This window comes from Octopus bimaculoides, chromosome 20 (assembly GCF_001194135.2).
Source record: "Octopus bimaculoides isolate UCB-OBI-ISO-001 chromosome 20, ASM119413v2, whole genome shotgun sequence".
Lineage (NCBI taxonomy): Eukaryota > Metazoa > Mollusca > Cephalopoda > Octopoda > Octopodidae > Octopus > Octopus bimaculoides.
In genome coordinates this window covers 13,127,349-13,127,882 of record NC_069000.1, presented here as the reverse complement: position 1 = coordinate 13,127,882, position 534 = coordinate 13,127,349, and positions in this window count along the sequence as shown.

Genomic DNA, 534 nt, shown 5'->3' with positions numbered 1-534 from the left:
TATATATATATATAGATAGATAGATAGATAGATAGATAGATAGATAGATGGATGGATGGATGGATGGATGGATGGATGGATGGATGGATGGATGGATGGATGGATGGATAGATAGATAGATAGATAGCTCTGTCAAAAGGGAAATGGAGAAGTCGTTAACCTTAATAAATATTTAATGATGTAATATAGCAAGAATGTTTAAAATCACCTTTATTACTCATGCTTCCTCGTAATTTTATCACAATCAAGTAGTAGTAGTAGTAGTAGTAGCAGTAGTAGTAGTAGTAGTAGTAGTAGTAGTGGTGATCGTGGTGATCTGGGAGGGCCTTTGTTGAAAGACTTCTAAAACATGCTGTTGATGTGTTCAAGAAGACAAGCAGAAAATGAAGTAGGTCGAAGAAGAAATGGAAGCAGCGAGTCCGTTGAAGAAATGAAGGGTATTAAAGAGAAGTCAATATTATGGTAAAAGATAAGAGGAGGAAGAGAACGTCGCTGAGATGAAACACTTGCGACATAAGAAGTGGGTATGAAGAA